This window comes from Heterodontus francisci, chromosome 22 (genome assembly GCF_036365525.1).
Source record: "Heterodontus francisci isolate sHetFra1 chromosome 22, sHetFra1.hap1, whole genome shotgun sequence".
NCBI classification, from domain to species: domain Eukaryota; kingdom Metazoa; phylum Chordata; class Chondrichthyes; order Heterodontiformes; family Heterodontidae; genus Heterodontus; species Heterodontus francisci.
This window is the reverse complement of record NC_090392.1, coordinates 38,355,486-38,372,716: the sequence shown is the minus strand read 5'-3', so window position 1 is coordinate 38,372,716 and position 17,231 is coordinate 38,355,486. Positions and strand designations below refer to the sequence as shown.

Genomic DNA, 17,231 nt, shown 5'->3' with positions numbered 1-17,231 from the left:
TCAGTCCGGCACGCTCTCGTGTGCAGTGGTTAGCACCGCAGCCTCACAGCTCCAGCGACCCGGTTTCAATTCTGGGCACTGCCTGTGTGGTGTTTGCAAGTTCTCCCTGTGTCTGCGTGGGATTCCTCCGGGTGCTCCGGTTTCCTCCCACATGCCAAAGACTTGCTGGTTGATAGGTTAATTGGCCATTCCCAATTGCCCCTAGTAAAGGTAGGTGGTAGGGAAATATAGGGAAAGTGGGGATGTGGTAGGAATATGGAATTCGTGTAGGATTAGTATAAATGGGTGGTCGATGGTCGGCACAGACTCGGTGGGCCGAAGGGCCTGTTTCAGTGCTGTATCACGAAACTAAACTAATCGGTCAACGAGATGCTGTTTTTCGAGCTTGCGTTGTTGTTCACTGGAACATTACAGCAAGCCCAGGATAGAGATGTGAGCATGAGAGCAGCGGGGAGTCTTGACATGGCAAGCAACCAGAAGCTCAGGGTCCTGCTTGCGGACTGAGCGGACGGGTTCCGCAAAGCGGTCACCCAGTCTGCGTTTGGTCTCCCCAATAAACATGAATATACATTAATTGGATTTAGGCGCCAGTATGTTGCAAAACGAGAAGACAGAAAGGCACAAATGCCATTAACACTGACTTTACAAATGATTCACTGAAAAATTCTTTCATTTGCTGGAAAAGATGAATATTGTGCATCTGAAAATGGGCACCATGGGATTGTGTTGCATACTCTGTTTTCCTGTATTTGCCTGTCATCTATACAATTCAATTTGTGTTGGATATCGCTGAGAATCTCATTTCAAGATGCGGGCACAGATATTAATATAATCCTACTGAAAGTTTAATCCTGGAACAAATCCTGTGTGACGTGGATTGCAACGTTTAGAGGGCTGTGCAGCTAAGGTGAGGAAGACGGGAATGATGTGGTTGATGATTGCATGGAATGCATTGCAAACTTGGGTTACGTTGCTTGATTTCATTCTACACCTTGAAATTCAGAAGCAAGTGAGGCACCAGGTGGAAACCAACAGCTGTCTCTGTGGAAGCGGGGACATGGCCTCCGAATCTAACCATTTGAACTCTGAAAACATTCTGCTGGATCTGAACTGCCCTGTATACCAAGGCCAATTTGTATACTTTATAAAGTGGAATGCCCAGAACTATGCAGAGTACTCCAGGTGGGGTCTAACCAGGACATTATATAGCTGTAGCGAAGCTTCGCCCCCATTATTTAACTGCCTCTGTTACGCATTCTACTGCTAGGGTATTCACATTGTATGTTGCAAATCAGCAAAATAAGGACGCATTTGATAAAAATAAAGAGTTTAAAAGCACAAATATGTGTCAGTGCAATCAGTAAATAATGAGAAATGAAATCCAGAACTTGGCAAGAATCCCAAGTGGATGTCTTGGAGTGGTTGGGGAAGGGAATCTTGTCAATGATGGCACACTGTGCATTAACACTGCAGCAGCTGCTGCACCTCTTCCAAACTTAGTTTCTTAAGTGAGAGTTTACAAAAAAGGGAATTGGATAATTGCATGAAAGGAGAGGCAAACAAAAGCAGAGCGAAGGAAGTGGGCCCAACTGGCAAGTCTTTGAAAAAACTGGCAATGGTACGATGGCCTGAATGGCCTGGCAATGTGTTGTGTACTGCTGAGCGTCCATTGCTGGGTCAATACCTCTGCAGCCTTGCAAAATGTCACAGTGGAATTGCATTTCAATGAAACAAGCACCACAAATAGATCATGACTGTATAGTTTAACAATACTTGCAGCTTCCTCAACCATGTAACCGTGCTGAGTTTCTGTAGTGTAGTGGTGATCACGTTTGTCTAACGCGCACAAGGACCCCAGTTCGAAACTGGGCAGAAACATTTTCGAAACAAACCCAAACTTCTGACCATGATCTATGCAATCATTGACATTCCCCATTCACACAACACAATTTTTCAAAGTCCTATTTCTCTTGCACAATGCCTTGCAATCGCTCCTCTTTCTTGTCCTGATGCTGCAGAAAGTTCCTCAAAACCTAGCACTTGCACTTCATTTGGCTCAGATTAGAATAGAAACCTGGAACACTAGCTTGCTGAGTAACAGCTGATCTAAGTCTCATTTCAGACGAGGCAAAAGCACATCAGCAATTCACTTTCGCCAGCTCCACGTTCGTTGAGACAGGGGCACGCCACAATATTTTGACCCGCACTGTCCAATTACTCGCTGCTCGCAGCAAGAGGGGTCTGCTGCCTCAATCAACAGGTTACTGGCCATCTCAGGGAGGTAAAATAGCACAACCCGGGCCAAATCTCCCCATAAACCAAGCACAGACTCAGCAAAACGTAGGCACATGATATCCGGGTCACGAAACCTCCGAGCAGCTCTAACAGAACACCCAAGTGACTGAAACATTCTTTGAGTTGCAATGATGAATCTCCGGTGGTAACAAGTTTGGGGAAAATGCTCCTCCTGAACATTATTTTTGGGTAAAAGGGGCAAAAATCCTTTTCAATTTAACCACTGCTGCGGCAGATTCTTGGTGTCTTAAGCACCGTGAAAACGCAGCTCTTAACATGCAGCCGCAATTATGACAAGGGGTAAAGGTTCATGACACGCAGAGGGGAAAAAGTTATTTAAGTTATGACAGTCGCTCACAGACATATTAGCGTTTTGTTCAGTCAGTAACAGAGACATACCTGGGTTTATTGATGCAGATTAACATAACTATTCAGCGTCACGCAGAGGTCGAAGAGTACTTTGCCTCCCTTAAAGACGGACACAGCTGATTCTGTAACTGAAGCTAAGGAAACAGGCAGACGTGCCAAATTATCACTTTGTATTGCTCTTCATTCGGCGAGTAACAGGAAAACTAACAAGGTGGCGTTGAAAATGAGATGCACTGCGGCTCCGCTCAATATCAACCCGCTCCTTCATATTGAACTGAGGAAGAATATGCATGAATAAAAGCAAAATACTGTGGATGCTGGAAATCTGAAATAAAAACAAGAAATTCTGGAAATACTCAGCAGGTCTGGCAGCATCTGTGGAGAGAGAAGCAGAGTTAACATTTCGGCTCAGTGACCCTTCTTCAGAACTGGCAAATATTATAAAAGTCAAAGGTTAGAAGCAAGTAAAGCGGGGGTGGAGCAAGAGATAACAAAGGAGAAGGTGTAGATTGGGCAAGGCCACAGAATAGCTGACCAGAAGGTCATGGAGCAAAGGCAAACAATATGTTAATGGTGTGTTGAAAGACAAAGCATTAGTACAGATAGGACTGTTAACGGACTGAAAATTGAACAGCAGCAAGTACAAACATGAAAACAAAACAGTGGGTAAGTAAACTGAACAAACTAAGATGAAATAAAATAAACATACAAAAAAATGTAAAAAATGTAAAAAAGAAAAATAACAAAAAGTGAAAGTAAAATGGGGGGCCCGTCATGATCTGAAATTATTGAACTCAATATTCAGTCCGGCACGCTCTCGTGTGCAGTGGTTAGCACCGCAGCCTCACAGCTCCAGCGACCCGGTTTCAATTCTGGGCACTGCCTGTGTGGTGTTTGCAGGTTCTCCCTGTGTCTGCGTGGGATGCCTCCGGGTGCTCCGGTTTCCTCCCACATGCCAAAGACTTGCTGGTTGATAGGTTAATTGGCCATTCCCAATTGCCCCTAGTAAAGGTAGGTCGTTGGGAAATATAGGGAAAGTGGGGATGTGGTCGGAATATGGAATTCGTGGAGGATTAGTATAAATGGGTGGTCGATGGTCGGCACAGACTCGGTGGGCCGAAGGGCCTGTTTCAGTGCTGCATCACGAAACTAAACTAATCGGTCAACGAGATGCTGTTTTTCGAGCTTGCGTTGTTGTTCACTTGAACACTACAGCAAGCCCAGGATAGAGATGTGAGCATGAGAGCAGCGGGGAGTCTTGAAATGGCAAGCAACCAGAAGCTCAGGGACCTGCTTGGGGACTGAGCGGACGTGTTCCGCAAAGCGATCACCCAGTCTGCGTTTGGTCTCCCCAATAAACATGAATATACATTAATATAAAAGCAAAATACTGCGGATGCCGGAAATCTGAAACAAAAACAAGAAATGCTGGATTCACTCAGCAGGTCTGGCAGCATCTGTGGAAAGAATGTACATTCCATGAATATACATTAATTGGATTCAGGCGCCAGTATGTTGCAAAACGAGAAGAAAGAAAGGCACAAATGCCATTAACACTGACTTTACAAATGATTCACTGAAAAATTCTTTCATTTGCTGGAAAAGATGAATATTGTGCATCTGAAAATAGGCACCATGGGATTGTGTTGCATACTGACCTGTTTTCCTGTATTTGCCTGTCATCTATACAATTCAATTTGTGTTGGATATCGCTGAGAATCTCATTTCAAGATGCGGGTACAGATATTAATATAATCCTACTGAAAGTTTAATCCTGGAACAAATCCTGTGTGACGTGGATTGCAATGTTTCGGGGGCTGTGCAGCTAAGGTGAGGAAGACGGGAATGATGTGGTTGATGATTGCATGGAATGCATTGCAAACTTGGGTTACGTTGCTTGATTTCATTCTACACCTTGAAATTCAGAAGCAAGTGAGGCACCAGGTGGAAACCAACAGCTGTCTCTGTGGAAGCGGGGACATGGCCTCCGAATCGAACCATTTGAACTCTGAAAACATTCTGCTGGATCTGAACTGCCCTGTATACCAAGGCCAATTTGTATACTTTATAAAGTGGAATGCCCAGAACTATGCAGAGTACTCCAGGTGGGGTCTAACCAGGACATTATATAGCTGTAGCGAAGCTTCGCCCCCATTATTTAACTGCCTCTGTTACGCATTCTACTGCTCGGGTAATCACATTGTATGTTGCAAATCAGCAAAATAAGGACGCATTTGATCAAAAATAAAGAGTTTAAAAGCACAAATATGTGTCAGTGCAATCAGTAAATAATGAGAAATGAAATCCAGAACTTGGCAAGAATCCCAAGTGGATGTCTTGGAGTGGTTGGGGAAGGGAATCTTGTCAATGATGGCACACTGTGCATTAACACTGCAGCAGCTGCTGCACCTCTTCCAAACTTAGTTTCTTAAGTGAGAGTTTACAAAAAAGGGAATTGGATAATTGCATGAAAGGAGAGGCAAACAAAAGCAGAGCGAAGGAAGTGGGCCCAACTGGCAAGTCTTTGAAAAAAGTGGCAATGGTACGATGGCCTGAATGGCCTGGCAATGTGTTGTGCACTGCTGAGCGTCCATTGCTGGGTCAATACCTCTGCAGCCTTGCAAAATGTCACAGTGGAATTGCATTTCAATGAAACAAGCACCACAAATAGATCATGACTGTATAGTTTAACAATACTTGCAGCTTCCTCAGCCCTGCAACCGTGCTGAGTTTCTGTAGTGTAGTGGTGACCACGTTTGTCTAACACACAAAAGGTCGACAGTTCGAAACTGGGCAGAAACATTTTCGAAACAAACCCAAACTTCTGACCACGAGAGATGCAATCATTGACATTCCCCATTAACACAACACAATTTCTCAAAGTCCTATTTCTCTTGCACATTGTGTGCACAATGCCTTGCAATCGCTCCTCTTTCTAGTCCTGATGCTGCAGAAAGTTCCTCAAAACCTAGCACTTGCACTTCATTTGGCTCAGATTAGAATAGAAACCTGCAACACGAGCTTGCTAAGTAACAGCTGATCTAAGTCTCATTTCAGACGAGGCAAAAGCACATCAGCAATTCACTTTCGCCAGCTCCACATTCGTTGAGACAGGGGCACGCCGCAACATTTTGACCCGCACTATCCAATTACTCGCTGCTCGCAGCAAGAGGCGTCTGCTGCCTCAATCAACAGGTTACTGGCCATCTCAGGGAGGTAAAAAAGCACAACCCGGGCCAAATCTCCCCATAAACCAAGCACAGGCTCAGCAAAACGTAGGCACATGATATCCGGGTCACTAAACCTCCGAGCAGCTCGAACAGAACACCTAAGTGACTGAATCTTTCTTTGAGTTGCAATGATGAATCTCCGGTGGAAACAAGTTTGGGGAAAATGCTCCTCCTGAACATTTCTTTTTGGGTAAAAGGGGCAAAAATCCTTTTCAATTTAACCACTGCTGCGGCAGATTCTTGGTGTCTTAAGCACCTTGAAAACGCAGCTCTTAACATGCAGCCGTAATTATGACAAGGGGTAAAGGTTCATGACACGCAGAGGGGAAAAAGTTATTTAAGTTATGACAGTCGCTCACAGACTTATTAGCGTTTTGTTCAGTCAGTAACAGAGACATACCTGGGTTTATTGATGCAGATTAACATAACTATTCAGCGTCACGCAGAGCTCGAAGAGTACTTTGCCTCCCTTAAAGACGGACACAGCTGATTCTGTAACTGAAGCTAAGGAAACAGGCAGACGTGCCAAATTATCATTTTGTATTGTTCTTCATTCGGCGAGTAACAGGAAAACTAACAAGGTGGCGTTGAAAATGAGATGCACTGCGGCTCCGCTCAATATCAACCCGCTCCTTCATATTGAACTGAGGAAGACCATACATGAATAAAAGCAAAATACTGTGGATGCTGGAAATCTGAAATAAAAACAAGAAATTCTGGAAATACTCAGCAGGTCTGGCAGCATCTGTGGAGAGAGAAGCAGAGTTAACATTTCGGCTCAGTGACCCTTCTTCAGAACTGGCAAATATTAGAAAAGTCAAAGGTTAGAAGCAAGTAAAGCGGGGGTGGAGCAAGAGGTAACAAAGGAGAAGGTGTAGATTGGGCAAGGCCACAGAATAGCTGACCAGAAGGTCATGGAGCAAAGGCAAACAATATGTTAATGGTGTGTTGAAAGACAAAGCATTCGTACAGATAGGACTGTTAATGGACTGAAAATTGAAGAGCAGCAAGTACAAACATGAAAACAAAACAGTGGGTAAGTAAACTGAACAAACTAAGATGAAATAAAATAAACATACAAAAAAATGTAAAAAATGTAAAAAAGAAAAATAACAAAAAGTGAAAGTAAAATGGGGGGCCCGTCATGATATGAAATAATTGAACTCAATATTCAGTCCGGCACGCTCTCGTGTGCAGTGGTTAGCACCGCAGCCTCACAGCTCCAGCGACCCGGTTTCAATTCTGGGCACTGCCTGTGTGGTGTTTGCAAGTTCTCCCTGTGTCTGCGTGGGATTCCTCCGGGTGCTCCGGTTTCCTCCCACATGCCAAAGACTTGCTGGTTGATAGGTTAATTGGCCATTCCCAATTGCCCCTAGTAAAGGTAGGTGGTAGGGAAATATAGGGAAAGTGGGGATGTGGTAGGAATATGGAATTCGTGTAGGATTAGTATAAATGGGTGGTCGATGGTCGGCACAGACTCGGTCGGCCGAAGGGCCTGTTTCAGTGCTGTATCACGAAACTAAACTAATCGGTCAACGAGATGCTGTTTTTCGAGCTTGCGTTGTTGTTCACTGGAACACTACAGCAAGCCCAGGATAGAGATGTGAGCATGAGAGCAGCGGGGAGTCTTGAAATGGCAAGCAACCAGAAGCTCAGGGTCCTGCTTGCGGACTGAGCGGACGGGTTCCGCAAAGCGGTCACCCAGTCTGCGTTTGGTCTCCCCAATAAACATGAATATACATTAATTGGATTTAGGCGCCAGTATGTTGCAAAACGAGAAGAAAGAAAGGCACAAATGCCATTAACACTGACTTTACAAATGATTCACTGAAAAATTCTTTCATTTGCTGGAAAAGATGAATATTGTGCATCTGAAAATGGGCACCATGGGATTGTGTTGCATACTGACCTGTTTTCCTGTATTTGCCTGTCATCTATACAATTCAATTTGTGTTGGATATCGCTGAGAATCTCATTTCAAGATGCGGGCACAGATATTAATATAATCCTACTGAAAGTTTAATCCTGGAACAAATCCTGTGTGACGTGGATTGCAATGTTTAGAGGGCTGTGCAGCTAAGGTGAGGAAGACGGGAATGATGTGGTTGATGATTGCATGGAATGCATTGCAAACTTGGGTTACGTTGCTTGATTTCATTCTACACCTTGAAATTCAGAAGCAAGTGAGGCACCAGGTGGAAACCAACAGCTGTCTCTGTGGAAGCGGGGACATGGCCTCCGAATCTAACCATTTGAACTCTGAAAACATTCTGCTGGATCTGAACTGCCCTGTATACCAAGGCCAATTTGTATACTTTATAAAGTGGAATGCCCAGAACTATGCAGAGTACTCCAGGTGGGGTCTAACCAGGACATTATATAGCTGTAGCGAAGCTTCGCCCCCATTATTTAACTGCCTCTGTTACGCATTCTACTGCTAGGGTAATCACATTGTATGTTGCAAATCAGCAAAATAAGGACGCATTTGATAAAAAATAAAGAGTTTAAAAGCACAAATATGTGTCAGTGCAATCAGTAAATAATGAGAAATGAAATCCAGAACTTGGCAAGAATCCCAAGTGGATGTCTTGGAGTGGTTGGGGAAGGGAATCTTGTCAATGATGGCACACTGTGCATTAACACTGCAGCAGCTGCTGCACCTCTTCCAAACTTAGTTTCTTAAGTGAGAGTTTACTAAAAAGGGAATTGGATAATTGCATGAAAGGAGAGGCAAACAAAAGCAGAGCGAAGGAAGTGGGCCCAACTGGCAAGTCTTTGAAAAAAGTGGCAATGGTACGATGGCCTGAATGGCCTGGCAATGTGTTGTGCACTGCTGAGCGTCTATTGCTGGGTCAATACCCATGCAGCCTTGCAAAGTCTCACAGTGGAATTGCATTTCAATGAAACAAACACCACAAATAGATCATGACTGTATAGTTTAACAATACTTGCAGCTTCCTCAGCCCTGTAACCGTGCTGAGTTTCTGTAGTGTAGTGGTGATCACGTTTGTCTCACATGCAAAAGGTCCCCAGTTCGAAACTGGGCCGAAACGTTTTCGAAACAAACCCAAACTTCTGACCACGATATATGCAATCATTGACATTCCCCATCAACACAACACAATTTCTCAAAGTCCTATTTCTCTTGCACATTGTGTGCACAATGCCTTGCAATCGCTCCTCTTTCTTGTCCTGATGCTGCAGAAAGTTCCTCAAAACCTAGCACTTGCACTTCATTTGGCTCAGATTAGAATAGAAAACTGCAACACGAGCTTGCTAAGTCACAGCTGATCTAAGTCTCATTTCAGACGAGGCAAAAGCACATCAGCAATTCACTATCACCAGCTCCACATTCGTTGAGACAGGGGCACGCCGCAATATTTTGACCCGCACTGTCCAATTACTCGCTGCTATCAGCAAGAGGGGTCTGCTGCCTCAATCAACAGGTTACTGGCCATCTCAGGGAGGTAAAATAGCACAACCCGGGCCAAATCTCCCCAGAAACCAAGCACAGGCTCAGCAAAACGTAGGCACATGATATCCGGGCCACTAAACCTTCGTGCAGCTCGGACAGAACACCCAAGTGACTGAAAGTTTCTTTGAGTTGCAATGATGAATCTCCGGTGGAAACAAGTTTGGGGAAAATGCTCCTCCTGAACATTTCTTTTTGGGTAAAAGGGGTAAAAATCCTTTTCAATTTAACCACTGCTGCGGCAGATTCTTGGTGTCTTAAGCACCTTGAAAACGCAGCTCTTAACATGCAGCCGCAATTATGACAAGGGGTAAAGGTTCATGACACGCAGAGGGGAAAAAGCTATTTAAGTTATGACAGTCGCTCACAGACTTATTAGCGTTTTGTTCAGTCAGTAACAGAGACATACCTGGGTTTATTGATGCAGATTAACATAACTATTCAGCGTCACGCAGAGCTCGAAGAGTACTTTGCCTCCCTTAAAGACGGACACAGCTGATTCTGTAACTGAAGCTAAGGAAACAGGCAGACGTGCCAAATTATCACTTTGTATTGTTCTTCATTCGGCGAGTAACAGGAAAACTAACAAGGTGGCGTTGAAAATGAGATGCACTGCGGCTCCGCTCAATATCAACCCGCTCCTTCATATTGAACTGAGGAAGAATATACATGAATAAAAGCAAAATACTGTGGATGCTGGAAATCTGAAATAAAAACAAGAAATTCTGGAAATACTCAGCAGGTCTGGCAGCATCTGTGGAGAGAGAAGCAGAGTTAACATTTCGGCTCAGTGACCCTTCTTCAGAACTGGCAAATATTAGAAAAGTCAAAGGTTAGAAGCAAGTAAAGCGGGGGTGGAGCAAGAGATAACAAAGGAGAAGGTGCAGATTGGGCAAGGCCACAGAATAGCTGACCAGAAGGTCATGGAGCAAAGGCAAACAATATGTTACTGCTGTGTTGAAAGACAGAGCATTCGTACAGATAGGACTGTTAATGGACTGAAAATTGAACAGCAGCAAGTACAAACATCAAAACAAAACAGTGGGTAAGTAAACTGAACAAACTAAGATGAAATAAAATAAACATACAAAAAAATGGAAAAAATGTAAAAAAGAAAAATAACAAAAAGTGAAAGTAAAATGGGGGGCCCGTCATGATCTGAAATTATTGAACTCAATATTCAGTCCGGCACGCTCTCGTGTGCAGTGGTTAGCACCGCAGCCTCACAGCTCCAGCGACCCGGTTTCAATTCTGGGCACTGCCTGTGTGGTGTTTGAAAGTTCTCCCTGTGTCTGCGTGGGATTCCTCCAGGTGCTCCGGTTTCCTCCCACATGCCAAAGACTTGCTGGTTGATAGGTTAATTGGCCATTCCCAATTGCCCCTAGTAAAGGTAGGTGGTAGGGAAATATAGGGAAGGTGGGGATGTGGTAGGAATATGGAATTCGTGTAGGATTAGCATAAATGGGTGGTCGATGGTCGGCACAGACTCGGTGGGCCGAAGGGCCTGTTTCAGTGCTGCATCACGAAACTAAACTAATCGGTCAACGAGATGCTGTTTTTCGAGCTTGCGTTGTTGTTCACTTGAACACGACAGCAAGCCCAGGATCGAAATGTGAGCATGAGAGCAGCGGGGAGTCTTGAAATGGCAAGCAACCAGAAGCTCAGGGTCCTGCTTGCGGACTGAGCGGACGGGTTCCGCAAAGCGATCACCCAGTCTGCGTTTGGTCTCCCCAATAAACATGGATATACATTAATTGGATTTAGGCGCCAGTATGTTGCAAAACGAGAAGAAAGAAAGGCACAAATGCCATTAACACTGACTTTACAAATGATTCACTGAAAAATTCTTTCATTTGCTGGAAAAGATGAATATTGTGCATCTGAAAATAGGCACCATGGGATTGTGTTGCATACTGACCTGTTTTCCTGTATTTGCCTGTCATCTATACAATTCAATTTGTGTTGGATATCGCTGAGAATCTCATTTCAAGATGCGGGCACAGATATTAATATAATCCTACCGAAAGTTTAATCCTGGAACAAATCCTGTGTGACGTGGATTGCAACGTTTAGGGGCTGTGCAGCTAAGGTGAGGAAGACGGGAATGATGTGGTTGATGATTGCATGGAATGCATTGCAAACTTGGGTTACGTTGCTTGATTTCATTCTACACCTTGAAATTCAGAAGCAAGTGAGGCACCAGGTGGAAACCAACAGCTGTCTCTGTGGAAGCGGGGACATGGCTTCCTAATCTAACCATTTGAACTCTGAAAACATTCTGCTGGATCTGAACTGCCCTGTATACCAAGGCCAATTTGTATACTTTATAAAGTGGAATGGCCAGAACTATGCAGAGTACTCCAGGTGGGGTCGAACCAGGACATTATATAGCTGTAGCGAAGCTTCGCCCCCATTATTTAACTGCCTCTGTTACGCATTCTACTGCTCGGGTAATCACATTGTATGTTGCAAATCAGCAAAATAAGGACGCATTTGATAAAAATAAAGAGTTTAAAAGCACAAATATGTGTCAGTGCAATCAGTAAATAATGAGAAATGAAATCCAGAACTTGGCAAGAATCCCAAGTGGATGTCTTGGAGTGGTTGGGGAAGGGAATCTTGTCAATGATGGCACACTGTGCATTGACACTGCAGCAGCTGCTGCACCTCTTCCAAACTTAGTTTCTTAAGTGAGAGTTTACAAAAAAGGGAATTGGATAATTGCATGAAAGGAGAGGCAAACAAAAGCAGGGCGAAGGAAGTGGGCCCAACTGGCAAGTCTTTGAAAAAAGTGGCAATGGTACGATGGCCTGAATGGCCTGGCAATGTGTTGTGCACTGCTGAGCGTCCATTGCTGGGTCAATACCTCTGCAGCCTTGCGAAATGTCACAGTGGAATTGCATTTCAATGAAACAAGCACCACAAATAGATCATGACTGTATAGTTTAACAATACTTGCAGCTTCCTCAGCCCTGCAACCGTGCTGAGTTTCTGTAGTGTAGTGGTGATCACGTTTGTCTCAAATGCAAAAGGTCCCCAGTTCGAAACTGGGCTGAAACGTTTTCGAAACAAACCCAAACTTCTGACCACGATATATGCAATCATTGACATTCCCCATCAACACAACACAATTTCTCAAAGTCCTATTTCTCTTGCACATTGTGTGCACAATGCCTTGCAATCGCTCCTCTTTCTTGTCCTGATGCTGCAGAAAGTTCCTCAAAACCTAGCACTTGCACTTCATTTGGCTCAGATTAGAATAGAAAACTGCAACACGAGCTTGCTAAGTCACAGCTGATCTAAGTCTCATTTCAGACGAGGCAAAAGCACATCAGCAATTCACTATCACCAGCTCCACATTCGTTGAGACAGGGGCACGCCGCAATATTTTGACCCGCACTGTCCAATTACTCGCTGCTAGCAGCAAGAGGGGTCTGCTGCCTCAATCAACAGGTTACTGGCCATCTCAGGGAGGTAAAATAGCACAACCCGGGCCAAATCTCCCCAGAAACCAAGCACAGGCTCAGCAAAACGTAGGCACATGATATCCGGGCCACTAAACCTTCGAGCAGCTCGGACAGAACACCCAAGTGACTGAAAGTTTCTTTGAGTTGCAATGATGAATTTCCGGTGGAAACAAGTTTGGGGAAAATGCTCCTCCTGAACATTTCTTTTTGGGTAAAAGGGGTAAAAATCCTTTTCAATTTAACCACTGCTGCGGCAGATTCTTGGTGTCTTAAGCACCTTGAAAACGCAGCTCTTAACATGCAGCCGCAATTATGACAAGGGGTAAAGGTTCATGACACGCAGAGGGGAAAAAGCTATTTAAGTTATGACAGTCGCTCACAGACTTATTAGCGTTTTGTTCAGTCAGTAACAGAGACATACCTGGGTTTATTGATGCAGATTAACATAACTATTCAGCGTCACGCAGAGCTCGAAGAGTACTTTGCCTCCCTTAAAGACGGACACAGCTGATTCTGTAACTGAAGCTAAGGAAACAGGCAGACGTGCCAAATTATCACTTTGTATTGTTCTTCATTCGGCGAGTAACAGGAAAACTAACAAGGTGGCGTTGAAAATGAGATGCACTGCGGCTCCGCTCAATATCAACCCGCTCCTTCATATTGAACTGAGGAAGAATATACATGAATAAAAGCAAAATACTGTGGATGCTGGAAATCTGAAATAAAAACAAGAAATTCTGGAAATACTCAGCAGGTCTGGCAGCATCTGTGGAGAGAGAAGCAGAGTTAACATTTCGGCTCAGTGACCCTTCTTCAGAACTGGCAAATATTAGAAAAGTCAAAGGTTAGAAGCAAGTAAAGCGGGGGTGGAGCAAGAGATAACAAAGGAGAAGGTGCAGATTGGGCAAGGCCACAGAACAGCTGACCAGAAGGTCATGGAGCAAAGGCAAACAATATGTTAATGGTGTGTTGAAAGACAAAGCATTCGTACAGATAGGACTGTTAATGGACTGAAAATTGAAGAGCAGCAAGTACAAACATGAAAACAAAACAGTGGGTAAGTAAACTGAACAAACTAAGATGAAATAAAATAAACATACAAAAAAATGTAAAAAATGTAAAAAAGAAAAATAACAAAAAGTGAAAGTAAAATGGGGGGCCCGTCATGATCTGAAATTATTGAACTCAATATTCAGTCCGGCACGCTCTCGTGTGCAGTGGTTAGCACCGCAGCCTCACAGCTCCAGCGACCCGGTTTCAATTCTGGGCACTGCCTGTGTGGTGTTTGCAAGTTCTCCCTGTGTCTGCGTGGGATTCCTCCAGGTGCTCCGGTTTCCTCCCACATGCCAAAGACTTGCTGGTTGATAGGTTAATTGGCCATTCCCAATTGCCCCTAGTAAAGGTAGGTGGCAGGGAAATATAGGGAAGGTGGGGATGTGGTAGGAATATGGAATTCGTGTAGGATTAGCATAAATGGGTGGTCGATGGTCGGCACAGACTCGGTGGACCGAAGGGCCTGTTTCAGTGCTGCATCACGAAACTAAACTAATCGGTCAACGAGATGCTGTTTTTCGAGCTTGCGTTGTTGTTCACTTGAACACTACAGCAAGCCCAGGATAGAGATGTGAGCATGAGAGCAGCGGGGAGTCTTGAAATGGCAAGCAACCAGAAGCTCAGGGTCCTGCTTGCGGACTGAGCGGACGGGTTCCGCAAAGCGATCACCCAGTCTGCGTTTGGTCTCCCCAATAAACATGGATATACATTAATTGGATTTTGGCGCCAGTATGTTGCAAAACGAGAAGAAAGAAAGGCACAAATGCCATTAACACTGACTTTACAAATGATTCACTGAAAAATTCTTTCATTTGCTGGAAAAGATGAATATTGTGCATCTGAAAATAGGCACCATGGGATTGTGTTGCATACTGACCTGTTTTCCTGTATTTGCCTGTCATCTATACAATTCAATTTGTGTTGGATATCGCTGAGAATCTCATTTCAAGATGCGGGCACAGATATTAATATAATCCTACTGAAAGTTTAATCCTGGAACAAATCCTGTGTGACGTGGATTGCAACGTTTAGAGGGCTGTGCAGCTAAGGTGAGGAAGACGGGAATGATGTGGTTGATGATTGCATGGAATGCATTGCAAACTTGGGTTACGTTGCTTGATTTCATTCTACACCTTGAAATTCAGAAGCAAGTGAGGCACCAGGTGGAAACCAACAGCTGTCTCTGTGGAAGCGGGGACATGGCTTCCTAATCTAACCATTTGAACTCTGAAAACATTCTGCTGGATCTGAACTGCCCTGTATACCAAGGCCAATTTGTATACTTTATAAAGTGGAATGCCCAGAACTATGCAGAGTACTCCAGGTGGGGTCTAACCAGGACATTATATAGCTTTATATAGCATTATAGATGGCTCCTGGGCTGGAAGCTCCCTTGCTGTTCAACTCTATCCATGGCCATCTGCTCCCATCCCTAACGTTTTCTCCCCCAATCTGCCCTCTTAAACTGTTTAAATTCCCCTGGCTCTTTAAATCAGTTCATTTTAGCCCTATCTAAAAGTTAACAGTTAGTTTAGTGTATGTTACCTGGGCCCACTGCCCTCCCCCAGCCACACCTGCTCTTTGTTTTCTCAATGAAATTGATCCGGATGAAACTGACGAGAACAGCTGCCGATTCTTCAATCTCCGATCCTGCTGTCTTCACAGTCCAGAGTGTCTGCAGCCACGGCATGCGGTAAGTCCATTGAGGTGAAGAAGGAGCTGCGGGACCCGAGAGAAGTCCTGGGAAAAGGTGCCCCGAACACCCAAAACATCCACGAACGGCCCCCCCGGCCGCAACTTCAAAGCGCCCGCGGGAGATGGCTCGGAGAGCATCTGCAGCGCACTGTCGGCAATGCTGCATGCCTTTATTTAAACCACTGCAAAAAAAAACCCTTAGCAAATGTAATCACTTCTAAGTCTGCCAAATGATGCTTCACCTCCCGAAGGACGTGGATGAGCTTTCCGGACGTCGATGGTGGGCACTGAGGAAATGGCTTATTACCTGCACCAGATTCCAGCCCCCCTCCCCCCCCTTTACCCCCCTTCCACCCCCCCCACCCCCGTCCCCTTCCCTGCTCCACCCTCTCAGCTCACCCCCTCACAACCCCGTCCCAGCCCGCCCCCCCTCGCACCATCTTCACCCCGCACCCCCTTCCCCTGCACCCCCCTCCCACCCCCTCCCTCTACCCCTCCCCTTGCATCCCCTCCTCCCACCGGCACCATCCTACACCTGTGTAGGGGCCCCAACAACCCCACTGCCTTGTGGGCGTCTCGGGAGAGACCAAGGCTAAGGGAGTAAACCCTAACAGAAAATCCGGAGCGGAACCCCGTAGGCGGTCATGTGTCACCTTTGGCATGTTTCCGGCAGTTCCTGCAGCCATACTGGTGCCAAACGTCGTGTCCTGCATTCCTTTGGACCCCACCAGAAAGGCCGAGAGGGGGGTTTTGACGACTGGGCAACTCTCAACCTCCATAAATTTGCCCAGGCATGCACCATGGAGAGGTCACTCCATAGTTGCCTCACAGCGACTGAAACAACACGGAAGGCAGCAGTTACGGGTTATAAGTCCAGATAAATTGGCGTAGAAACTGGGCGCCACGGGTTGCCTTTGTCGGTGGGAGAGGTCATTGCACCTCACTGGATAGCTACCGCCCGCCTCAAACCGGGCAGCCCCCGGTCAATAAGGTTCTGTCCCGCCACAGTCTGCCTGCTTCAATGGGTGCTTGGAGCTCAGGGTCATTGCCCGAAAGGTGGACTGATACACCGCACCAAACAACATGAAAAAAGGAAAGAAGGTACCAGCCCTTCGCTTTGCAAGCTGGAACGTCAGAACTATGTGTCCTGGCCTGTCGGAAGACCTTACACAAATCAACGATTCTCGGAAGACCGCCATCATTAACAACGAGCTCAGTAGACTCAATGTGGACATTGCAGCACTTCAGGAGACTCGCCTCCCCGCGAGTGGCTCTCTAGCAGAGCAAGACTACACCTTCTTCTGGCAGGGCAGGGATCCTGAAGAACCAAGACAGCATGGAGTGGGCTTCGCCATCAGAAACTCCTTGCTCAGCATGATAGAGCCTCCCTCAAATGGCTCGGAACGCATACTGTCCATCCGACTGCTCACCACCTCTGGTCCAGTACACCTACTCAGCATCTATGCTCCAACACTCTGTTCCGCACCTGAAGCTAAAGACCAGTTCGATGAACAACTCCATAACATCATTAGCAGCATCCCCAACACCGAACACCTATTCCTGCTGGGGGACTTTAATGCCAGGGTTGGGGCCGACCATGACTCATGGCCCTCCTGCCTTGGGCGCTATGGCGTTGGAAGGATGAATGAG

At 45.5% G+C, this 17,231-nt stretch overlaps 3 non-coding genes across 3 annotated transcripts; all 3 read left to right on the top strand.

Moving 5' to 3' along the window:
- Positions 1-1,805: 1,805 nt before the first annotated feature.
- On the top strand, positions 1,806-1,878 carry trnav-aac (transfer RNA valine (anticodon AAC)). Its single transcript has one exon. It is a non-coding gene; the product is annotated as a tRNA-Val (tRNA).
- Positions 1,879-8,874: 6,996 nt separating this feature from the next.
- On the top strand, positions 8,875-8,947 carry trnav-cac (transfer RNA valine (anticodon CAC)). Its single transcript has one exon. It is a non-coding gene; the product is annotated as a tRNA-Val (tRNA).
- Positions 8,948-12,353: 3,406 nt separating this feature from the next.
- Positions 12,354-12,426, top strand: trnal-caa (transfer RNA leucine (anticodon CAA)). The gene has a single exon. It is a non-coding gene; the product is annotated as a tRNA-Leu (tRNA).
- Positions 12,427-17,231: the final 4,805 nt, after the last annotated feature.